This window comes from Schistocerca serialis, chromosome 2 (assembly GCF_023864345.2).
Source record: "Schistocerca serialis cubense isolate TAMUIC-IGC-003099 chromosome 2, iqSchSeri2.2, whole genome shotgun sequence".
NCBI classification, from domain to species: Eukaryota; Metazoa; Arthropoda; class Insecta; order Orthoptera; family Acrididae; genus Schistocerca; species Schistocerca serialis.
Window position 1 is genome coordinate 1,071,594,325 of NC_064639.1, and position 21,756 is coordinate 1,071,616,080.

The 21,756-nt window shown below is 46.2% G+C and overlaps 28 non-coding genes across 28 annotated transcripts; 14 read left to right on the plus strand and 14 right to left on the minus strand.

Annotated features, from left to right (window-relative positions):
- Positions 1–113: 113 nt before the first annotated feature.
- Positions 114–202, plus strand: Trnay-gua (transfer RNA tyrosine (anticodon GUA)). Its single transcript is given in 2 exon segments — positions 114–150; positions 167–202. It is a non-coding gene; the product is annotated as a tRNA-Tyr (tRNA).
- Positions 203–561: 359 nt separating this feature from the next.
- Trnaq-cug (transfer RNA glutamine (anticodon CUG)) lies at positions 562–633 on the minus strand. The gene has a single exon. It is a non-coding gene; the product is annotated as a tRNA-Gln (tRNA).
- A 248-nt stretch (positions 634–881) lies between these two features.
- On the plus strand, positions 882–970 carry Trnay-gua (transfer RNA tyrosine (anticodon GUA)). Its single transcript is given in 2 exon segments — positions 882–918; positions 935–970. It is a non-coding gene; the product is annotated as a tRNA-Tyr (tRNA).
- Positions 971–1,328: 358 nt separating this feature from the next.
- Positions 1,329–1,400, minus strand: Trnaq-cug (transfer RNA glutamine (anticodon CUG)). Its single transcript has one exon. It is a non-coding gene; the product is annotated as a tRNA-Gln (tRNA).
- Positions 1,401–1,648: 248 nt separating this feature from the next.
- Trnay-gua (transfer RNA tyrosine (anticodon GUA)) lies at positions 1,649–1,737 on the plus strand. The gene is given in 2 exon segments: positions 1,649–1,685; positions 1,702–1,737. It is a non-coding gene; the product is annotated as a tRNA-Tyr (tRNA).
- A 358-nt stretch (positions 1,738–2,095) lies between these two features.
- On the minus strand, positions 2,096–2,167 carry Trnaq-cug (transfer RNA glutamine (anticodon CUG)). Its single transcript has one exon. It is a non-coding gene; the product is annotated as a tRNA-Gln (tRNA).
- Positions 2,168–2,415: 248 nt separating this feature from the next.
- Positions 2,416–2,504, plus strand: Trnay-gua (transfer RNA tyrosine (anticodon GUA)). Its single transcript is given in 2 exon segments — positions 2,416–2,452; positions 2,469–2,504. It is a non-coding gene; the product is annotated as a tRNA-Tyr (tRNA).
- A 358-nt stretch (positions 2,505–2,862) lies between these two features.
- Trnaq-cug (transfer RNA glutamine (anticodon CUG)) lies at positions 2,863–2,934 on the minus strand. Its single transcript has one exon. It is a non-coding gene; the product is annotated as a tRNA-Gln (tRNA).
- A 248-nt stretch (positions 2,935–3,182) lies between these two features.
- On the plus strand, positions 3,183–3,271 carry Trnay-gua (transfer RNA tyrosine (anticodon GUA)). The gene is given in 2 exon segments: positions 3,183–3,219; positions 3,236–3,271. It is a non-coding gene; the product is annotated as a tRNA-Tyr (tRNA).
- A 358-nt stretch (positions 3,272–3,629) lies between these two features.
- Positions 3,630–3,701, minus strand: Trnaq-cug (transfer RNA glutamine (anticodon CUG)). Its single transcript has one exon. It is a non-coding gene; the product is annotated as a tRNA-Gln (tRNA).
- A 6,981-nt stretch (positions 3,702–10,682) lies between these two features.
- Trnay-gua (transfer RNA tyrosine (anticodon GUA)) lies at positions 10,683–10,771 on the plus strand. Its single transcript is given in 2 exon segments — positions 10,683–10,719; positions 10,736–10,771. It is a non-coding gene; the product is annotated as a tRNA-Tyr (tRNA).
- Positions 10,772–11,129: 358 nt separating this feature from the next.
- On the minus strand, positions 11,130–11,201 carry Trnaq-cug (transfer RNA glutamine (anticodon CUG)). The gene has a single exon. It is a non-coding gene; the product is annotated as a tRNA-Gln (tRNA).
- Positions 11,202–11,449: 248 nt separating this feature from the next.
- On the plus strand, positions 11,450–11,538 carry Trnay-gua (transfer RNA tyrosine (anticodon GUA)). Its single transcript is given in 2 exon segments — positions 11,450–11,486; positions 11,503–11,538. It is a non-coding gene; the product is annotated as a tRNA-Tyr (tRNA).
- A 358-nt stretch (positions 11,539–11,896) lies between these two features.
- Trnaq-cug (transfer RNA glutamine (anticodon CUG)) lies at positions 11,897–11,968 on the minus strand. Its single transcript has one exon. It is a non-coding gene; the product is annotated as a tRNA-Gln (tRNA).
- A 248-nt stretch (positions 11,969–12,216) lies between these two features.
- Positions 12,217–12,305, plus strand: Trnay-gua (transfer RNA tyrosine (anticodon GUA)). Its single transcript is given in 2 exon segments — positions 12,217–12,253; positions 12,270–12,305. It is a non-coding gene; the product is annotated as a tRNA-Tyr (tRNA).
- A 358-nt stretch (positions 12,306–12,663) lies between these two features.
- Positions 12,664–12,735, minus strand: Trnaq-cug (transfer RNA glutamine (anticodon CUG)). Its single transcript has one exon. It is a non-coding gene; the product is annotated as a tRNA-Gln (tRNA).
- Positions 12,736–12,983: 248 nt separating this feature from the next.
- Positions 12,984–13,072, plus strand: Trnay-gua (transfer RNA tyrosine (anticodon GUA)). Its single transcript is given in 2 exon segments — positions 12,984–13,020; positions 13,037–13,072. It is a non-coding gene; the product is annotated as a tRNA-Tyr (tRNA).
- Positions 13,073–13,430: 358 nt separating this feature from the next.
- On the minus strand, positions 13,431–13,502 carry Trnaq-cug (transfer RNA glutamine (anticodon CUG)). The gene has a single exon. It is a non-coding gene; the product is annotated as a tRNA-Gln (tRNA).
- Positions 13,503–13,750: 248 nt separating this feature from the next.
- On the plus strand, positions 13,751–13,839 carry Trnay-gua (transfer RNA tyrosine (anticodon GUA)). Its single transcript is given in 2 exon segments — positions 13,751–13,787; positions 13,804–13,839. It is a non-coding gene; the product is annotated as a tRNA-Tyr (tRNA).
- A 358-nt stretch (positions 13,840–14,197) lies between these two features.
- Positions 14,198–14,269, minus strand: Trnaq-cug (transfer RNA glutamine (anticodon CUG)). The gene has a single exon. It is a non-coding gene; the product is annotated as a tRNA-Gln (tRNA).
- A 248-nt stretch (positions 14,270–14,517) lies between these two features.
- Trnay-gua (transfer RNA tyrosine (anticodon GUA)) lies at positions 14,518–14,606 on the plus strand. Its single transcript is given in 2 exon segments — positions 14,518–14,554; positions 14,571–14,606. It is a non-coding gene; the product is annotated as a tRNA-Tyr (tRNA).
- A 358-nt stretch (positions 14,607–14,964) lies between these two features.
- Positions 14,965–15,036, minus strand: Trnaq-cug (transfer RNA glutamine (anticodon CUG)). Its single transcript has one exon. It is a non-coding gene; the product is annotated as a tRNA-Gln (tRNA).
- A 248-nt stretch (positions 15,037–15,284) lies between these two features.
- Positions 15,285–15,373, plus strand: Trnay-gua (transfer RNA tyrosine (anticodon GUA)). The gene is given in 2 exon segments: positions 15,285–15,321; positions 15,338–15,373. It is a non-coding gene; the product is annotated as a tRNA-Tyr (tRNA).
- A 358-nt stretch (positions 15,374–15,731) lies between these two features.
- Positions 15,732–15,803, minus strand: Trnaq-cug (transfer RNA glutamine (anticodon CUG)). The gene has a single exon. It is a non-coding gene; the product is annotated as a tRNA-Gln (tRNA).
- A 248-nt stretch (positions 15,804–16,051) lies between these two features.
- Trnay-gua (transfer RNA tyrosine (anticodon GUA)) lies at positions 16,052–16,140 on the plus strand. The gene is given in 2 exon segments: positions 16,052–16,088; positions 16,105–16,140. It is a non-coding gene; the product is annotated as a tRNA-Tyr (tRNA).
- A 358-nt stretch (positions 16,141–16,498) lies between these two features.
- Positions 16,499–16,570, minus strand: Trnaq-cug (transfer RNA glutamine (anticodon CUG)). Its single transcript has one exon. It is a non-coding gene; the product is annotated as a tRNA-Gln (tRNA).
- Positions 16,571–16,817: 247 nt separating this feature from the next.
- Trnay-gua (transfer RNA tyrosine (anticodon GUA)) lies at positions 16,818–16,906 on the plus strand. Its single transcript is given in 2 exon segments — positions 16,818–16,854; positions 16,871–16,906. It is a non-coding gene; the product is annotated as a tRNA-Tyr (tRNA).
- Positions 16,907–17,264: 358 nt separating this feature from the next.
- On the minus strand, positions 17,265–17,336 carry Trnaq-cug (transfer RNA glutamine (anticodon CUG)). Its single transcript has one exon. It is a non-coding gene; the product is annotated as a tRNA-Gln (tRNA).
- Positions 17,337–21,756: the final 4,420 nt, after the last annotated feature.

Here is a 21,756-nt window from a genome sequence, read left to right on the forward strand (position 1 = left end):
GCCGATGACTGCATTTCCTGTGCGTCTATATGGCAGCGCTGAGTAGCAGTGTGTGGAAACGAAAGACAGGGACGGCCGTAAAGCAATCAGTACGAATAAGAAAGTATGCAGAGCCTCTGGTAGCTCAGTTGGTAGAGCGGTGGACTGTAGTGGAGGATTCACAGTTATCCATAGGTCGCTGGTTCAAATCCGGCCCAGAGGACTGTTTTTCTAATCTCAGGAGCAAAGAGGCTCCAGAGCATGCCCACTCGGTCAGAACCTCCCTATGTTTTAAACCTATTTTAAAGGAAATTCATTTGCTCAGCTTCTAGTAGCTAGTTGATAATCATGGGATTCTTAGCCTTCGTAGGATAATGATATTTCTTCGAATTATAGTAAAATTGCTTGCTCTTACAGGCATTACTCGTTTAATGTGCTATATAGGTCACATAGTCGCACCAATATTCAGCCCTTTTTATAGACATCTCGTTTTTAATACAAACGTAGAAACTACACCCCTGAGCCTATCGCTGCTACTTCCTCGGCGAGAAACGCTTATTACAGAAAATTTAGACTAAACGAAGGTTCCACCGAGATTCGAACTCGGATCGCTGGATTCAGTGTCCAGAGTGCTAACCGTTACACCATGGAACCAGACAGGAGAATGGGACTCGTAAATACACTTAGCAGTGTTCTGACGTACTTCAGACACTTCCTACTTTCATTTTTTAACCTAATTGACAGGATCGAGCATTATAAAACTTAATCTGGGCAATGTTTGCACTTGCAGCCGATGACTGCATTTCCTGTGCGTCTATATGGCAGCGCTGAGTAGCAGTGTGTGGAAACGAAAGACAGGGACGGCCGTAAAGCAATCAGTACGAATAAGAAAATATGCAGAGCCTCTGGTAGCTCAGTTGGTAGAGCGGTGGACTGTAGTGGAGGATTCACAGTTATCCATAGGTCGCTGGTTCAAATCCGGCCCAGAGGACTGTTTTTCTAATCTCAGGAGCAAAGAGGCTCCAGAGCATGCCCACTCGGTCAGAACCTCCCTATGTTTTAAACCTATTTTAAAGGAAATTCATTTGCTCAGCTTCTAGTAGCTAGTTGATAATCATGGGATTCTTAGCCTTCGTAGGATAATGATATTTCTTCGAATTATAGTAAAATTGCTTGCTCTTACAGGCATTACTCGTTTAATGTGCTATATAGGTCACATAGTCGCACCAATATTCAGCCGTTTCATAGACATCTCGTTTTTAATACAAACGTAGAAACTACACCCCTGAGCCTATCGCTGCTACTTCCTCGGCGAGAAACGCTTATTACAGAAAATTTAGACTAAACGAAGGTTCCACCGAGATTCGAACTCGGATCGCTGGATTCAGAGTCCAGAGTGCTAACCGTTACACCATGGAACCAGACAGGAGAATGGGACTCGTAAATACACTTAGCAGTGTTCTGACGTACTTCAGACACTTCCTACGTGCATTTTTTAACCTAATTGACACGATCGAGCATTATAAAACTTAATCTGGGCAATGTTTGCACTTGCAGCCGATGACTGCATTTCCTGTGCGTCTATATGGCAGCGCTGAGTAGCAGTGTGTGGAAACGAAAGACAGGGACGGCCGTAAAGCAATCAGTACGAATAAGAAAGTATGCAGAGCCTCTGGTAGCTCAGTTGGTAGAGCGGTGGACTGTAGTGGAGGATTCACAGTTATCCATAGGTCGCTGGTTCAAATCCGGCCCAGAGGACTGTTTTTCTAATCTCAGGAGCAAAGAGGCTCCAGAGCATGCCCACTCGGTCAGAACCTCCCTATGTTTTAAACCTATTTTAAAGGAAATTCATTTGCTCAGCTTCTAGTAGCTAGTTGATAATCATGGGATTCTTAGCCTTCGTAGGATAATGATATTTCTTCGAATTATAGTAAAATTGCTTGCTCTTACAGGCATTACTCGTTTAATGTGCTATATAGGTCACATAGTCGCACCAATATTCAGCCGTTTCATAGACATCTCGTTTTTAATACAAACGTAGAAACTACACCCCTGAGCCTATCGCTGCTACTTCCTCGGCGAGAAACGCTTATTACAGAAAATTTAGACTAAACGAAGGTTCCACCGAGATTCGAACTCGGATCGCTGGATTCAGAGTCCAGAGTGCTAACCGTTACACCATGGAACCAGACAGGAGAATGGGACTCGTAAATACACTTAGCAGTGTTCTGACGTACTTCAGACACTTCCTACTTGCATTTTTTAACCTAATTGACACGATCGAGCATTATAAAACTTAATCTGGGCAATGTTTGCACTTGCAGCCGATGACTGCATTTCCTGTGCGTCTATATGGCAGCGCTGAGTAGCAGTGTGTGGAAACGAAAGACAGGGACGGCCGTAAAGCAATCAGTACGAATAAGAAAGTATGCAGAGCCTCTGGTAGCTCAGTTGGTAGAGCGGTGGACTGTAGTGGAGGATTCACAGTTATCCATAGGTCGCTGGTTCAAATCCGGCCCAGAGGACTGTTTTTCTAATCTCAGGAGCAAAGAGGCTCCAGAGCATGCCCACTCGGTCAGAACCTCCCTATGTTTTAAACCTATTTTAAAGGAAATTCATTTGCTCAGCTTCTAGTAGCTAGTTGATAATCATGGGATTCTTAGCCTTCGTAGGATAATGATATTTCTTCGAATTATAGTAAAATTGCTTGCTCTTACAGGCATTACTCGTTTAATGTGCTATATAGGTCACATAGTCGCACCAATATTCAGCCGTTTCATAGACATCTCGTTTTTAATACAAACGTAGAAACTACACCCCTGAGCCTATCGCTGCTACTTCCTCGGCGAGAAACGCTTATTACAGAAAATTTAGACTAAACGAAGGTTCCACCGAGATTCGAACTCGGATCGCTGGATTCAGAGTCCAGAGTGCTAACCGTTACACCATGAAACCAGACAGGAGAATGGGACTCGTAAATACACTTAGCAGTGTTCTGACGTACTTCAGACACTTCCTACTTGCATTTTTTAACCTAATTGACACGATCGAGCATTATAAAACTTAATCTGGGCAATGTTTGCACTTGCAGCCGATGACTGCATTTCCTGTGCGTCTATATGGCAGCGCTGAGTAGCAGTGTGTGGAAACGAAAGACAGGGACGGCCGTAAAGCAATCAGTACGAATAAGAAAGTATGCAGAGCCTCTGGTAGCTCAGTTGGTAGAGCGGTGGACTGTAGTGGAGGATTCACAGTTATCCATAGGTCGCTGGTTCAAATCCGGCCCAGAGGACTGTTTTTCTAATCTCAGGAGCAAAGAGGCTCCAGAGCATGCCCACTCGGTCAGAACCTCCCTATGTTTTAAACCTATTTTAAAGGAAATTCATTTGCTCAGCTTCTAGTAGCTAGTTGATAATCACGGGATTCTTAGCCTTCGTAGGATAATGATATTTCTTCGAATTATAGTAAAATTGCTTGCTCTTACAGGCATTACTCGTTTAATGTGCTATATAGGTCACATAGTCGCACCAATATTCAGCCGTTTCATAGACATCTCGTTTTTAATACAAACGTAGAAACTACACCCCTGAGCCTATCGCTGCTACTTCCTCGGCGAGAAACGCTTATTACAGAAAATTTAGACTAAACGAAGGTTCCACCGAGATTCGAACTCGGATCGCTGGATTCAGAGTCCAGAGTGCTAACCGTTACACCATGGAACCAGACAGGAGAATGGGACTCGTAAATACACTTAGCAGTGTTCTGACGTACTTCAGACACTTCCTACTTGCATTTTTTAACCTAATTGACAGGATCGAGCATTATAAAACTTAATCTGGGCAATGTTTGCACTTGCAGCCGATGACTGCATTTCCTGTGCGTCTATATGGCAGCGCTGAGTAGCAGTGTGTGGAAACGAAAGACAGGGACGGCCGTAAAGCAATCAGTACGAATAAGAAAGTATGCAGAGCCTCTGGTAGCTCAGTTCAGTCGCGCTTGCGACACCGTGCTGGTCGGACGTGTCAGTGCTCCGCTCCACCGCGTGTTCACAAAGCGTGTTTTCCACTCATATTACTGTTTGCTAGTGTTGTGTTATTCTGCAGTTTATATCGTTTTCCATTTGTATTTTTGTTGCGTTCTTATTGTAGCGGGTTTACCGCTCGCTATCTGCTGCAATGTCCAGGTTATTTCCGCGAAAGTGTACACTCCGTTTTGATTTCGACAAGTCCACCCGATCTGTGCAACCGAGTTCACTGGAGATACATGACTGGATCGTTGATGTTATTGGGATTACATCTGACCAAGTGCACACCGCCTATTATGATACCGAGCAGTATTGTTTCTTTGTTAAATTACTGAATCCTGTATTACTGGAGAAGATCATGACGAAGCACGGAGGAAGTGCTATTTTCCGACACCGGGACGACTCTGTAAGTACAGTGCTCATTTCCAATGCCGATGTAGACTACACGAACGTGCGTATTTTCAACTTACCCCCTGAAGTAGAAAATTGTTATCTAAAGGAGGTACTGTCCAAATTCGGTGACGTTAAACAGATTCGACTCGAACGGTGGTCAAGTCAACATAGGTTGCAATGTTACAGTGGCGTTCGATCTGTCGAAATGCATGTCAAGCAGAATATTCCATCCCATATACTTGTTTGTGACTATAAGGCTCACGTTACTTATATTGGCCAAACACCGACCTGTCATATCTGTAATGAGAGTGGTCACTTGCGTCAAGACTGCCCCAGGCGCATGTTTGTGTTAAAGAATTCCCTCCAGCAGCGTAAAAGGCTTACTTTGGCGGATGTAGTGGCAGCCAAGCCGATGACGGAGATTGGGCTCCCTAATTCTGAAATGCCTTCGGAACAGCAACAAGAAACTCGTTCTGATGAGTTTCCGGTTCTGGTTCGGAGAGACAAGGGTGCGTTGCCCCCTGCAAAACTCGATGCCGCGACCAATAAGAGGCGCAGAACTTGTGACAGCAGTGGCTCTGATACCGACACCTCTAGTGCGCATGAGACCGCGAAAAAGGACGATCGGGAATCCGGCTCGGAAGCGAAAGCTCCGATCGGTGAGGCTATTGTGGACGCTTCTCCTCCCACAATTTCAAGTGCCGATACTTCCGTGGAAGTTAAGCAGTTGCCACTGGCTAGTGCCTTAGAACTTCCGCTACAGCCAACTCAGGCCGACCAACCTGTACGTGTGGCTCACATTCCTGCAGGACGTACACACACAGAGGCCTGTGATGGTGGTATACAAACATCTCTGAGCGCCGACGGTACACATCACGTGGCAGCCGCTTCGGTTCAGGACTCACAACAAGGGGAATGTCAACAACTCCAGGAAATAATACAAACACAGCTGTCCGGGTCTGTCGGTGACAACAAACAGCTGCGGGCAGAGAATGTTGCCAAACAGGCTGATAGTGCGAGTGATAGTTCAGCTGCTCGCTCGCCGGCGGTGTCGCCGCGTGCCATCCCTTCGCGGGATGTGCCGGGAGAGCAGCTTGACATCACCCACGACCCTCCCACGCCGCCAGCTGCAGAGGTGCTCCACAGTGTCCGCCCCAGGATCCGAGTGCAACCTAATGTAAATGCTGTGCGTAAAAAGAGTAAGAACAAAGACGCACGAATACAACTCAGTGACGTCACAGACACGAATTTCCCGGCCACAAATATGGAATGGCATGAAGATGTTGCCCTTTAAAGATATTTGCTCCGTCCGCCTCTTCCACGTACTGTCATAATGTCGCAGGCCTATACGATCACGACATTAAATATTAATAAAATCCGGTCGGAGGTGAAACTGAGTGCCTTAAAACAATATCTCTATGAGTCGGGAACAGATATCGCTCTTTTGCAGGAGGTGGCCATGCCACACTTAACTCTTCCTGGTTTTGTTGCTATTACAAATTTTTCCCCCGACTCGAACGTGGGGACTGCCATCTTACTTAGAGAAGGCATTCCCGCCACTCAGGTTGACAAGTTAGATTCCGGTAGAGGTGTGGGTGTCACCGTTTTTGGCGTCACCATCATTAACTTGTACGCGCCTTCTGGCAGTACCTATAGGGCGGAACGAGCAAACTTTTTTAAGGAACAAATCATCTATTTGTTACGGAAAAATCCCGCACGTGTTATCATTGGAGGTGATTTTAATTGTGTTTTATCCCAGAAAGATCAGTCCCCGAATTTTAATTATTCGCCTGAATTAAAGCGTCTCGTGACCGACCTCAAACTGAAAGACGCGTGGGAAATTAGGTACCCGACCTTGGTACGATTCACACACATCGTCGCAAATTCCTGCAGCAGAATTGACAGGATTTATGTTTCCGACGTTTTAGAGAATGTCTTGTTACAAATTGAAACAATACCCTCCAGCTTCTCTGATCACAGTGGTGTCGTTGCGTGCCTGAATTTGCTGCCACAACCAACGCGTTGGTATAAAAATCAATGGAACTTGAACGTCTCCTTATTAACGGATGCTGACCTAGAGGCGGCGGTGCGACGCGCTTGGGAGCAGTGCTTGCGCACTACCGCAAACTTTCGTAGCACCATAGCGTGGTGGACTCAGCATGCAAAACCCAAACTGCGAAAAGTTGTTATATTCTTCGGTATTGAAAGAGCAGCCGCGATAAAGAAGACGATGGAGTTCTACTACACTATCTTACGCGACCTCTGTGATAGAGCCGACGCCGCGCACACCAGAATAGACGACATTCGAAAAATAAAGGCGAAATTAATCAATCTTAAGAGGATGCAACTGGAAGGTCTTAAGATCAAATCTAAAGTGAAGTCGGTCAGGGACGATGAAACAGCCGCTCTATACCACCTTGTCAAACATGCTAAGAACAGAAGGAGGACTTTTATTGAGGCCCTGAAACTCGGTGATGGCACGACTGTCGACACCCAGCGAGAGATTATCAAGGCACTACACGACTATTTTGTTGACACCTACACGTCAGCGGCTACTCATGACGGCTGCTCTGACGAACTGTTTAGTGCCATTTCCTCTACTATAACTAGAGAAGACAATGACACAATTTCATTAGAATTTAGTAATAAAGATGTTTTGGAGATTGTCTGCCACTCGCCGATCAGGAAGTCCCCTGGTCCTGACGGATTACCCATTGAATTCTACAGGAGGTATTGGCACATCATCGGGGACAAAATCACCCAATTAGTGAACGAAGTTTTTCAAGGGAAGCCTATACCACTTGCCTTTAAGGAATGCACAATTGTGCTTATCCCTAAAGGCAGAGGTACCAAAAATATCGCCAACTTCCGCCCCATTTCATTGTTAAACTCCGATTATAAAATAGTCGCCCGTGCAATCAACACGCGAATGATGCCCCTCACTGCTAAATTCATTGGACGTCAGCAGACATGTGCCTTCGGGAGAACTGTATTGCACACGGCAGCTTTTTACCGGGATATCATTGCGTTAACGAACGCCAGTAACGTGAAGTGTGGGCTGATCTTTCTGGACTTTTTTAAAGCCTTTGACCTCGTCGCTCACGAGTACCTCCTTGAAACCATGAAAAGATTCGGTTTCTTGCAGAACGCGATTGACATGATCACAAACATGGCACTGGGGATCAACGCAAGGCTTTCTGTCAACTCGCAACTAACCCAACCGATTCAAATCAACAGAGGGATTCCACAAGGCAGCCCTTTGTCCATGTTACTTTTTGTTCTTTCACTCGAACCTCTGTTACTCCAACTGCAGGCGAAACTCACAGGGCTAACACTTTCAGGAGAAAAAACTGTCGTAGGCGCCTATGCCGACGATGTGGGTGTGGTTGTCCGCAATGAGAATGATGTCACCACTTTAGCGGCTCACCTCCAGCAATACTGTTTGGCGTCGGGGGCTAAATTGAATGACAAGAAAAGTAAATTTATTAACCTCTGTGGCCTCCAGCATTTGCGAGTTGGCTACGCTCAGGAAGTCAGCGTCCACAAGGCTCTCGGCATCATATTGACAGCGTCCTCTTTAAAGATGGCGGCGGCAAACTGGAGGGAAATAGTGCGTAAACTTAACGGTGCTCTCATTGACAATTCCCACAGAAGCCTCAATCAATTTGATCGGATTCATCTGGTCAACTCCTGTATTTTATCCAAAGCCTTCTACACGGCGCAGCTCCTGCCACTGCCTGCAGTCATTGCTAAGCAAATTATGTCGAAGGTGACCAATTTTATTTGGAGAGGGGAAATTTTTCGCGTGTCTGCCAAAACTGCGACACTCCACCCCCAGAATGGAGGGATGGGATTAGTAGATATCAAGGTGAAAGCGATGGCTCTCTATGTTACAAGGACGACCGCTATAATTAACAATGATCCTTCCGGCATTACAGCGCAATTATTCACTGCCGTCAGGCCGCAAAGTCTTGACCCACCGCTGAATATTCAACCCATCAGTTATCGGCTAAAACATATCAGAGATTATTACTTTTCACGGAGCTACATCGGTAAAGAGGTCATGAACTCTCAACGTTTAACTGCACAAGCCATAATAGCGGACTGGAGACAACACGAAGGAACGAATCCTTTGGCAACGAAGCTCGGTGGCATGAACTGGGATATTGTATGGCGCAATGTCAGTTCCCGTGTCCTCAGTTCCGATGCTCGCACTGCCTGGTACAAAGCCATCAATGATGTGGTTAGCACGAACGAGAGGTTACATAAAATCGGGCTCAGTGACACCCCTCTCTGTCGTCGCTGCCAACTGACGGATACAGTTATCCACCGTTACACCTGCGGGGACCGTCTCCAGAACTGGGTTTGGCTTCGACAAAAAATAGCTCTTATTACCAGGACTACAACCGCCAATGTTTCGTCAGCACTACTGTCTCGTCCTGATGTGCATTTTTATCCGCAGACGAAAAACAATGCAGTTTTGTGGTTGCTGGGTACCTATTCCAGCTACGTCTTTAATAATTTTGGCGGTGACAATTATTTGGAATTCAAGATGTTTATGGATATCGAATTCGCCAAAACATGTACGTACCCGAATCATGGGAAACTCTTCGGCAATATGCTTAAAATAGCGATTCATCGCATGGGTATCGGATTGGTCAACTGAGTGTGAAGGGGTGAGGCCGGGCCGCGGGACACCAGTAGTGCCGCGAAGAGGCCCCACTGCTTCTGTGTCGCGTCCGGACTCCCCCTCACACTGCGGCCTTCAATGACTCGCTGGACACTGGCTACAGGAACTTTCATTGAGTGAGACACGAAGCTGTGTTTATGTTACGTTTATTCTTCGAGCAGCACTTCTACTATGCCCAAGGGCGAAGTCTTTTCGTTGTCTTTTTCACCATTCCAATTTATTTTCATAGAAGGTTACGGGTTTCGTTTTTCATTTAAAAAAAAAAAAAAAAAAAAAAAAAAAAAAAAAAAAAAAAAAAGTGGCGCAATTGGTTGGCGCACGGTCCTTATAAGGCAGTAGCCGTGAGCAATGCCGGGGTTGTGAGTTCGAGCCTCACATGGGGCATACTTTTACCAATTGTTCCTTTTTTTTATGTGCTCTCGTTGTGTCTTTAAATTTGCTTTTTTTTACTGCTGTGTGGAAATGACCGAGGTGGTCAATCGGCGTTTTCAGTTTCAAGTTGGTTGATGTGGTGCATTCCAGGTACGGCTTTCCATGACGCACGGGTCGAATTACTTTAAATTTGAAGTTAAGGTTCTTGTTTTTACTAGTTTTTCTAGGGATGTTTTTTCTTTTTTCTCTTTTCCCTTTTTTTTCCCCCGTATGTGTGCTGTTCGCTGCATACCAATACATTCCGTTGCATTACTTTGGAGGAATTTATTCATTTTTCATTTCGCATGTATGTTTCCACGTATTGGACCATCCGGAGGAACTACTTGCTCTTACGCAGGAATATCTAGATCAACGGGGGAACACCCACGTTCATTGTCATCGGGGGAGCTACAAAAAAAAAAAAAAAAAAAAGTTGGTAGAGCGGTGGACTGTAGTGGAGGATTTACAGTTATCCATAGGTCGCTGGTTCAAATCCGGCCCAGAGGACTGTTTTTCTAATCTCAGGAGCAAAGAGGCTCCAGAGCATGCCCACTCGGTCAGAACCTCCCTATGTTTTAAACCTATTTTAAAGGAAATTCATTTGCTCAGCTTCTAGTAGCTAGTTGATAATCATGGGATTCTTAGCCTTCGTAGGATAATGATATTTCTTCGAATTATAGTAAAATTGCTTGCTCTTACAGGCATTACTCGTTTAATGTGCTATATAGGTCACATAGTCGCACCAATATTCAGCCGTTTCATAGACATCTCGTTTTTAATACAAACGTAGAAACTACACCCCTGAGCCTATCGCTGCTACTTCCTCGGCGAGAAACGCTTATTACAGAAAATTTAGACTAAACGAAGGTTCCACCGTGATTCGAACTCGGATCGCTGGATTCAGAGTCCAGAGTGCTAATCGTTACACCATGGAACCAGACAGGAGAATGGGACTCGTAAATACACTTAGCAGTGTTCTGACGTACTTCAGACACTTCCTACTTGCATTTTTTAACCTAATTGACACGATCGAGCATTATAAAACTTAATCTGGGCAATGTTTGCACTTGCAGCCGATGACTGCATTTCCTGTGCGTCTATATGGCAGCGCTGAGTAGCAGTGTGTGGAAACGAAAGACAGGGACGGCCGTAAAGCAATCAGTACGAATAAGAAAGTATGCAGAGCCTCTGGTAGCTCAGTTGGTAGAGCGGTGGACTGTAGTGGAGGATTCACAGTTATCCATAGGTCGCTGGTTCAAATCCGGCCCAGAGGACTGTTTTTCTAATCTCAGGAGCAAAGAGGCTCCAGAGCATGCCCACTCGGTCAGAACCTCCCTATGTTTTAAACCTATTTTAAAGGAAATTCATTTGCTCAGCTTCTAGTAGCTAGTTGATAATCATGGGATTCTTAGCCTTCGTAGGATAATGATATTTCTTCGAATTATAGTAAAATTGCTTGCTCTTACATGCATTACTCGTTTAATGTGCTATATAGGTCACATAGTCGCACCAATATTCAGCCGTTTCATAGACATCTCGTTTTTAATACAAACGTAGAAACTACACCCCTGAGCCTATCGCTGCTACTTCCTCGGCGAGAAACGCTTATTACAGAAAATTTAGACTAAACGAAGGTTCCACCGAGATTCGAACTCGGATCGCTGGATTCAGAGTCCAGAGTGCTAACCGTTACACCATGGAACCAGACAGGAGAATGGGACTCGTAAATACACTTAGCAGTGTTCTGACGTACTTCAGACACTTCCTACTTGCATTTTTTAACCTAATTGACACGATCGAGCATTATAAAACTTAATCTGGGCAATGTTTGCACTTGCAGCCGATGACTGCATTTCCTGTGCGTCTATATGGCAGCGCTGAGTAGCAGTGTGTGGAAACGAAAGACAGGGACGGCCGTAAAGCAATCAGTACGAATAAGAAAGTATGCAGAGCCTCTGGTAGCTCAGTTGGTAGAGCGGTGGACTGTAGTGGAGGATTCACAGTTTTCCATAGGTCGCTGGTTCAAATCCGGCCCAGAGGACTGTTTTTCTAATCTCAGGAGCAAAGAGGCTCCAGAGCATGCCCACTCGGTCAGAACCTCCCTATGTTTTAAACCTATTTTAAAGGAAATTCATTTGCTCAGCTTCTAGTAGCTAGTTGATAATCATGGGATTCTTAGCCTTCGTAGGATAATGATATTTCTTCGAATTATAGTAAAATTGCTTGCTCTTACAGGCATTACTCGTTTAATGTGCTATATAGGTCACATAGTCGCACCAATATTCAGCCGTTTCATAGACATCTCGTTTTTAATACAAACGTAGAAACTACACCCCTGAGCCTATCGCTGCTACTTCCTCGGCGAGAAACGCTTATTACAGAAAATTTAGACTAAACGAAGGTTCCACCGAGATTCGAACTCGGATCGCTGGATTCAGAGTCCAGAGTGCTAACCGTTACACCATGGAACCAGACAGGAGAATGGGACTCGTAAATACACTTAGCAGTGTTCTGACGTACTTCAGACACTTCCTACTTGCATTTTTTAACCTAATTGACACGATCGAGCATTATAAAACTTAATCTGGGCAATGTTTGCACTTGCAGCCGATGACTGCATTTCCTGTGCTTCTATATGGCAGCGCTGAGTAGCAGTGTGTGGAAACGAAAGACAGGGACGGCCGTAAAGCAATCAGTACGAATAAGAAAGTATGCAGAGCCTCTGGTAGCTCAGTTGGTAGAGCGGTGGACTGTAGTGGAGGATTCACAGTTATCCATAGGTCGCTGGTTCAAATCCGGCCCAGAGGACTGTTTTTCTAATCTCAGGAGCAAAGAGGCTCCAGAGCATGCCCACTCGGTCAGAACCTCCCTATGTTTTAAACCTATTTTAAAGGAAATTCATTTGCTCAGCTTCTAGTAGCTAGTTGATAATCATGGGATTCTTAGCCTTCGTAGGATAATGATATTTCTTCGAATTATAGTAAAATTGCTTGCTCTTACAGGCATTACTCGTTTAATGTGCTATATAGGTCACATAGTCGCACCAATATTCAGCCGTTTCATAGACATCTCGTTTTTAATACAAACGTAGAAACTACACCCCTGAGCCTATCGCTGCTACTTCCTCGGCGAGAAACGCTTATTACAGAAAATTTAGACTAAACGAAGGTTCCACCGAGATTCGAACTCGGATCGCTGGATTCAGAGTCCAGAGTGCTAACCGTTACACCATGGAACCAGACAGGAGAATGGGACTCGTAAATACACTTAGCAGTGTTCTGACGTACTTCAGACACTTCCTACTTGCATTTTTTAACCTAATTGACACGATCGAGCATTATAAAACTTAATCTGGGCAATGTTTGCACTTGCAGCCGATGACTGCATTTCCTGTGCGTCTATATGGCAGCGCTGAGTAGCAGTGTGTGGAAACGAAAGACAGGGACGGCCGTAAAGCAATCAGTAGGAATAAGAAAGCATGCAGAGCCTCTGGTAGCTCAGTTGGTAGAGCGGTGGACTGTAGTGGAGGATTCAAAGTTATCCATAGGTCGCTGGTTCAAATCCGGCCCAGAGGACTGTTTTTCTAATCTCAGGAGCAAAGAGGCTCCAGAGCATGCCCACTCGGTCAGAACCTCCCTATGTTTTAAACCTATTTTAAAGGAAATTCATTTGCTCAGCTTCTAGTAGCTAGTTGATAATCATGGGATTCTTAGCCTTCGTAGGATAATGATATTTCTTCGAATTATAGTAAAATTGCTTGCTCTTACAGGCATTACTCGTTTAATGTGCTATATAGGTCACATAGTCGCACCAATATTCAGCCGTTTCATAGACATCTCGTTTTTAATACAAACGTAGAAACTACACCCCTGAGCCTATCGCTGCTACTTCCTCGGCGAGAAACGCTTATTACAGAAAATTTAGACTAAACGAAGGTTCCACCGAGATTCGAACTCGGATCGCTGGATTCAGAGTCCAGAGTGCTAACCGTTACACCATGGAACCAGACAGGAGAATGGGACTCGTAAATACACTTAGCAGTGTTCTGACGTACTTCAGACACTTCCTACTTGCATTTTTTAACCTAATTGACACGATCGAGCATTATAAAACTTAATCTGGGCAATGTTTGCACTTGCAGCCGATGACTGCATTTCCTGTGCGTCTATATGGCAGCGCTGAGTAGCAGTGTGTGGAAACGAAAGACAGGGACGGCCGTAAAGCAATCAGTACGAATAAGAAAGTATGCAGAGCCTCTGGTAGCTCAGTTGGTAGAGCGGTGGACTGTAGTGGAGGATTCACAGTTATCCATAGGTCGCTGGTTCAAATCCGGCCCAGAGGACTGTTTTTCTAATCTCAGGAGCAAAGAGGCTCCAGAGCATGCCCACTCGGTCAGAACCTCCCTATGTTTTAAACCTATTTTAAAGGAAATTCATTTGCTCAGCTTCTAGTAGCTAGTTGATAATCATGGGATTCTTAGCCTTCGTAGGATAATGATATTTCTTCGAATTATAGTAAAATTGCTTGCTCTTACAGGCATTACTCGTTTAATGTGCTATATAGGTCACATAGTCGCACCAATATTCAGCCGTTTCATAGACATCTCGTTTTTAATACAAACGTAGAAACTACACCCCTGAGCCTATCGCTGCTACTTCCTCGGCGAGAAACGCTTATTACAGAAAATTTAGACTAAACGAAGGTTCCACCGAGATTCGAACTCGGATCGCTGGATTCAGAGTCCAGAGTGCTAACCGTTACACCATGGAACCAGACAGGAGAATGGGACTCGTAAATACACTTAGCAGTGTTCTGACGTACTTCAGACACTTCCTACTTGCATTTTTTAACCTAATTGACACGATCGAGCATTATAAAACTTAATCTGGGCAATGTTTGCACTTGCAGCCGATGACTGCATTTCCTGTGCGTCTATATGGCAGCGCTGAGTAGCAGTGTGTGGAAACGAAAGACAGGGACGGCCGTAAAGCAATCAGTAGGAATAAGAAAGCATGCAGAGCCTCTGGTAGCTCAGTTGGTAGAGCGGTGGACTGTAGTGGAGGATTCAAAGTTATCCATAGGTCGCTGGTTCAAATCCGGCCCAGAGGACTGTTTTTCTAATCTCAGGAGCAAAGAGGCTCCAGAGCATGCCCACTCGGTCAGAACCTCCCTATGTTTTGAACCTATTTTAAAGGAAATTCATTTGCTCAGCTTCTAGTAGCTAGTTGATAATCATGGGATTCTTAGCCTTCGTAGGATAATGATATTTCTTCGAATTATAGTAAAATTGCTTGCTCTTACAGGCATTACTCGTTTAATGTGCTATATAGGTCACATAGTCGCACCAATATTCAGCCGTTTCATAGACATCTCGTTTTTAATACAAACGTAGAAACTACACCCCTGAGCCTATCGCTGCTACTTCCTCGGCGAGAAACGCTTATTACAGAAAATTTAGACTAAGCGAAGGTTCCACCGAGATTCGAACTCGGATCGCTGGATTCAGAGTCCAGAGTGCTAACCGTTACACCATGGAACCAGACAGGAGAATGGGACTCGTAAATACACTTAGCAGTGTTCTGACGTACTTCAGACACTTCCTACTTGCATTTTTTAACCTAATTGACACGATCGAGCATTATAAAACTTAATCTGGGCAATGTTTGCACTTGCAGCCGATGACTGCATTTCCTGTGCGTCTATATGGCAGCGCTGAGTAGCAGTGTGTGGAAACGAAAGACAGGGACGGCCGTAAAGCAATCAGTACGAATAAGAAAGTATGCAGAGCCTCTGGTAGCTCAGTTGGTAGAGCGGTGGACTGTAGTGGAGGATTCACAGTTATCCATAGGTCGCTGGTTCAAATCCGGCCCAGAGGACTGTTTTTCTAATCTCAGGAGCAAAGAGGCTCCAGAGCATGCCCACTCGGTCAGAACCTCCCTATGTTTTAAACCTATTTTAAAGGAAATTCATTTGCTCAGCTTCTAGTAGCTAGTTGATAATCATGGGATTCTTAGCCTTCGTAGGATAATGATATTTCTTCGAATTATAGTAAAATTGCTTGCTCTTACAGGCATTACTCGTTTAATGTGCTATATAGGTCACATAGTCGCACCAATATTCAGCCGTTTCATAGACATCTCGTTTTTAATACAAACGTAGAAACTACACCCCTGAGCCTATCGCTGCTACTTCCTCGGCGAGAAACGCTTATTACAGAAAATTTAGACTAAACGAAGGTTCCACCGAGATTCGAACTCGGATCGCTGGATTCAGAGTCCAGAGTGCTAACCGTTACACCATGGAACCAGACATGAGAATGGGACTCGTAAATACACTTAGCAGTGTTCTGACGTACTTCAGACACTTCCTACTTGCATTTTTTAACCTAATTGACACGATCGAGCATCATAAAACTTAATCTGGGCAATGTTTGCACTTGCAGCCGATGACTGCATTTCCTGTGCGTCTATATGGCAGCGCTGAGTAGCAGTGTGTGGAAACGAAAGACAGGGACGGCCGTAAAGCAATCAGTACGAATAAGAAAGTATGCAGAGCCTCTGGTAGCTCAGTTGGTACAGCGGTGGACTGTAGTGGAGGATTCACAGTTATCCATAGGTCGCTGGTTCAAATCCGGCCCAGAGGACTGTTTTTCTAATCTCAGGAGCAAAGAGGCTCCAGAGCATGCCCACTCGGTCAGAACCTCCCTATGTTTTAAACCTATTTTAAAGGAAATTCATTTGCTCAGCTTCTAGTAGCTAGTTGATAATCACGGGATTCTTAGCCTTCGTAGGATAATGATATTTCTTCGAATTATAGTAAAATTGCTTGCTCTTACAGGCATTACTCGTTTAATGTGCTATATAGGTCACATAGTCGCACCAATATTCAGCCGTTTCATAGACATCTCGTTTTTAATACAAATGTAGAAACTACACCCCTGAGCCTATCGCTGCTACTTCCTCGGCGAGAAAAGCTTATTACAGAAAATTTAGACTAAACGAAGGTTCCACCGAGATTCGAACTCGGATCGCTGGATTCAGAGTCCAGAGTGCTAACCGTTACACCATGGAACCAGACAGGAGAATGGGACTCGTAAATACACTTAGCAGTGTTCTGACGTACTTCAGACACTTCCTACTTGCATTTTTAACCTAATTGACACGATCGAGCATTATAAAACTTAATCTGGGCAATGTTTGCACTTGCAGCCGATGACTGCATTTCCTGTGCGTCTATATGGCAGCGCTGAGTAGCAGTGTGTGGAAACGAAAGACAGGGACGGCCGTAAAGCAATCAGTACGAATAAGGAAGTATGCAGAGCCTCTGGTAGCTCAGTTGGTAGAGCGGTGGACTGTAGTGGAGGATTCACAGTTATCCATAGGTCGCTGGTTCAAATCCGGCCCAGAGGACTGTTTTTCTAATCTCAGGAGCAAAGAGGCTCCAGAGCATGCCCACTCGGTCAGAACCTCCCTATGTTTTAAACCTATTTTGAAGGAAATTCATTTGCTCAGCTTGTAATAGCTAGTTGATAATCATGGGATTCTTAGCCTTCGTAGGATAATGATATTTCTCCGAATTATCGTAAAATTGCTTGCTCTTACAGGCATTACTCGTTTAATGTGCTATATAGGTCACATCGTCGCACCAATATTCAGCCGTTTCATAGACGTCTCGTTTTTAACACAAACGTAGAAACTAAATCCCTGAGCCTATCGCTGATACTTCCTCGGCGAGAAACGCTTATTACAGAAAATTTAGACTAAACGAAGGTTCCACCGAGATTCGAACTCGGATCGCTGGATTCAGAGTCCAGAGTGCTAACCGTTACACCATGGAACCAGACACGAGCCTGGGACGCATAAATACATTTAGCAGTATTCTGACGTGCTTCAGACACTTCCTACTTGCATTTTTTAACGTAATTGACACGATCGAGCATTATAAAACTTAATCTGGGCAATGTTTGCAGTTGCAGCCGATGACTGCATTTCCTGTGCGTCTATGTGGGCGCGCTGAGTAGCAGTGTGTGGAAACGAAAGACAGGGACGGACGTAAAGCAATCAGAACGAACAATAAAGTATGCAGAGCCTCTGGTAGCTCAGTTGATCACACAGTCGGCTCTCAGCCGTGGCAGCGTGCGGACGGCCCCGCGCGCCGGCCAGTGCTCCGCTGCAGGCGTTGTTTGCTTCCGCGTCGTAGCTTTCAGGCTTGCGTCCGTCCACTGTGAACAACATGTCGAGCGCTTACCGCCGTGCGACCCTTAAAGTTTCCTTCCCAGCTGAACATGCGCGACCTCGTGCACATGAAGTTGAAACGTTCATACGTGAAGAAGTTCGTTTAGATCCTAACCACGTTATCGGAATCCATTTTTCGATCACGAGTAGTGTCGTTCATATTAAAATGACAAACACCGAGGTGTGTGAAGATGTTATTCGCCGCCATGCCAATGGACTTAAGTTCAAATACTCTGATGGTCACGTCGGAGCTGTAACACTTGAACTCGCAGAGTACGGTCAACGCACGATTAGGGTGTTTGAACTACCTTTTGAAGTGCCGAAGGACGAAGTTGTCTCTGCGTTACAACGATACGGTAACGTCATCGGTTACGTAGAGGAAAAATGGCAAACCTTCACGACCTACCATGTCCTTAATGGTGTGCGTCAGGTCAAAATTGAACTGAAAAAACATATTCCATCATACCTGACCATTGGCGGGGTGCGAGCCATTGTCATGTACGACGGCCAACCCCGAACATGTGCGGGTTGTGGACAAGAAGGCCACGTCAGATCCGCCTGCATGCGACGCCGCCTGATCCAGACGCCGGTCGGCGAGGAAGCGTCCCCAGCGGTGATGACTCAGATCCCTGTCACATACGCCAAGGTTGCCCAGGAAGGTAGCACGTCTACACAGAGTCTTCCTGCTCCGTTGACGTCGTCTGATCAGGTAGATACACCCGCTCCTGAGATTCCTTCTGAGGTGCCCCAGACGCCAGATCCTAACCTGCCGAATCATCGCAGCACTGTGACTGAAAATGCTACTGAGATGGACGTTGATCCGGGTGTGGTACCTACTTCTGCTTTCCTTCAGACTGGTCCTGAGTCAGACGAAAGCCACCCGCCATCGGACTCTGAACGACTTGTTCGAAAACAAGGGTCGACACGAAAGAGAAAGAAACGTAGCCGTACACCCCCTGATGAATCCATTCTACGGATGGATACCGGGGATGCAGACCCGAAGATGGACGACAAACCGATCTTTGATGACCGAAAGGCTGATGCGACAGACCCGCCACAGGCGACCACTGGCAACGAACACCCCTCATTACTGACGCCGTCGCCCCCACAGGTCGACGTTGAAGAGAGCCTATCCGATGAGACGAAAACTACGTCTCCTCTCCACGTGGATGACGTGCACAGCCGATGCCCTACCGCAGCATCAGTCTCCTGGGCAGACGACGTGGAGATCGAAGGGACTGGGGTGGACGCTGCTGATGATGGGGCACCTCCATCGGTTGCGCCCGCGCCCGCAAACTCTCCACAATAGCAGCCTCTTCAGCGGACCGGCTAGATCGACGACCTCTCGCTCCTGAAGAAGAAGCCCCGCCTGTGCCTGTGGGACTCCAACACCAGCATTATCGTGTCGCAACGATTAACCTCGCGACCATTCGTGCGCCCCACAAACTAGCGCTGCTCCGCGATATGGTTTATGATGCGGACATAGATATTGCGCTTTTTCAGGAAGTGCATGTCGCCGATTTTTCACCACCACATGGCTTCACGGTGCATCTTTCTCCCGCTTCGGACACCGGTAGTGGTGTTGCCATCATCTTACGCGAAGGTCTTTCTGCCGAAGATGTCCTATACCTCCCCAGCGGCAGAGGTATGGCCCTTACTCTCTTTGGTGTACGCATCATCAATATTTATGCGCCGTCGGGCTCCAGCTACCGTCGTGAACGTAATGCCTTCTTCGCGAATGAAGTCACACCCCTTTTTATGGGACCACACGATGACTGGATCATGGGTGGAGACTTCAACTGCACCCAGCGACCTCAGGATCAATTGCCGCGTCACTCACCATGCGCCGCTCTGGAAACAGTCGTCACGCGGCTACAATTTGTCGACACGTGGAGACATGTTCACGGTGATCTTTTGGGTTTTACGTACCACACTGCGCACTCCTCTAGCCGACTGGATCGCATCTACATCTCTCGATCCCTAATTCAACACACTCGACAGGCTGAAATCTGGCCTGTTGCTTTCTCAGACCATGAGGCTTACTTCTGTGATGTTGTTCTCACAAGACAGGCAGTATGGCACGGACGTGGTTTATGGAAACTGAACACGGCACTTCTTAATTCACCTGACTGTCGACTTCTAATAGAAGACACTTGGATCACATGTAATAGACGCCGACCCACGTATCCGTCTACCATATCCTGGTGGATCCAGTGTGCAAAACCTGCTCTTCGAAAAACTTTAATCCGGTATGGCAAAGATGTTGTCGCCTGGAGGAAGAGCACTATGGACTTTTACTACAGGATCCTACGAGAATGCTCCACGATGCCAGCCTCCCCTGAGCGCCATACAAGGATGAACCAAGCTAAGGCCCAAATCTCCAATCTCATGCGACGGCATTTGGAAGGGGCGATAGTACGATCTCGTACTGCTGATCGCATGCCTCATGAACATCCGTCGATGTACCATATCGTCCAAGAACGACAAAATCGACGCCGAAAATTGATTCACGTCCTAACGGATCAAGACGGGCGTCGCTACGTAACCCAATCTGCCATAGGGAATGTGCTTCACGCCCACTACCGGCAGCTCTACGCCGCAGTTCCACATTCCCCAGAGTTGATCGAGGAAGTCTCACAGCTCAACTTCGGTGGTATCCCAGGAGATGCGGCGATTGAATTAATGTCGGAGGTGACTGATGAGGAAGTCCGCGATGCGATCCGGGCAGGAACCATCAATCGCTCCCCGGGCCCCGACGGTCTTCCCCTCGAATTTTATCGCACCTTCCGTGATTTGTTAGAGTCCACCTTCACCTCCATCTGTCGGGAACTGATGTCTCCGGAAGTACCTGTGCCGGACGCTTTCATGGAAGGAATTATTATTCCTGTACATAAACCGCACGGTGGCAACAATATCAGTGATTATCGGCCCCTCACCCTCCTTAACAGTGATATGAAAATCTTCACTCGCCTTTTGGCAGCACGACTTAAAAACGTTGCCCGATATGTTGTGTCGCCAGACCAAGCATCTTTGGGAGGCGACAACAATATTCGCACGGCTTTATGCCGCTACAGGGATATGATCGCCGTTACCCAGGCACAACGCCTCTCTGGGGCACTTGCGTCTTTGGACTTCAGTCAAGCTTTCGATAGGGTTGACCATTCGTTCCTTACGGCCGTTCTCCACCATATGGGTTTCCCGGTCGCCGTTATCACGGTAGTGACGCGCCTTCTGCGGGGTGCCTCATCCAGGATTATGTACAATGGCAGACTCACTCCACCGATAATAATAGGTCGATCCGTACGTCAAGGTTGCCCTCTATCAGCAATCTTGTACGCCTTTTCCTTGGAATCCTTGCTATGTGGACTAAGACAACGTTTGGTAGGGTTGTCCATAGATCGCTACCGATTCTGTTGCACGGCCTATGCTGACGATGTCGTCATCTGTTTACGTAATGCCGACGAAGTTCGAGCTGTTTTGACGTGGGTAGCGACTTATGGTGAGGCGTCGGGTAGCTCTTTAAACGTACGTAAGTCACAAGTTATGTTCATTGGCACGGGACTTCCCGTGGAGTGCGTTACACCTCTCACCACCGTTGATACCATTCGTTGTTTGGGAATAGATTTTTCATCTGATCTCCGGCGTTCAGCCACCATCAACTGCCGACGCCTCCTTTTAATGATCAGAGCAGGTCTTATGGACCATCGCCTTCGATCCCTAGATATTCTCCAATGAGCTCGATATGTCAATACATATATCGCATCCCGAGTTCCCCATATAGCGCAAGTTCTACCTTTCCCGCTTACTGTGGCACGTCGCATGTTGGCAGCGATGGCATCTTTCGTCAGCTCTGGGATGTTGTTCAAAGTTAACTATGCGACCCTTACTCTTCCCCGTGAACGAGGTGGGATAGGTCTGTTTCACGTGCCGGATAGAGCTCGCGCCCTATTTGTCAGCTCCCAGATGACGGTATGGACACGTTGCCCAACGAGCCTCACTGGTCTCCTCCTGTCGGCATACTCGCC